We start from the raw sequence: 454 nt of genomic DNA, 5'->3' as shown, positions 1-454 counted from the left end.
ATCAGCTTCTACTATATATGTAGAAGCTGATGCAAGTGAATATAGTTATGGAGGAGTACTCAAATATAGATATGAAGAAGAAAAATTAGAACATCACTGTAGATATTATTCAGGAACGTTTAACGAAACAAAAATAAAATGGGAAATAAATAGAAAAGAATTATGTTCTTTATATAAATGTTTAATAGCATTTGAACCATATATCGTATATAACAAGTTTATTGTTAGAACAGCTAATACACAGGTACGATGTTGGCTAACAAGAAAAATACAAAACTCAATTACGACAAAAGAAATTCGGAGACTAGTATTAAGTATAATGAATTTTACATTTATAATTGAAGTAATCAATACTAACAAAAATATCATTATAGATTACTTATCAAGACAAAGTTACTCAAACTGATTTACCAATGGAAGAGGCTGATGCCAAAGATACCCAGACTGACTTATT

This window comes from Capsicum annuum, chromosome 1 (genome assembly GCF_002878395.1).
Source record: "Capsicum annuum cultivar UCD-10X-F1 chromosome 1, UCD10Xv1.1, whole genome shotgun sequence".
Taxonomy (NCBI): domain Eukaryota; kingdom Viridiplantae; phylum Streptophyta; class Magnoliopsida; order Solanales; family Solanaceae; genus Capsicum; species Capsicum annuum.
This window is presented reverse-complemented; position numbering follows the sequence as displayed.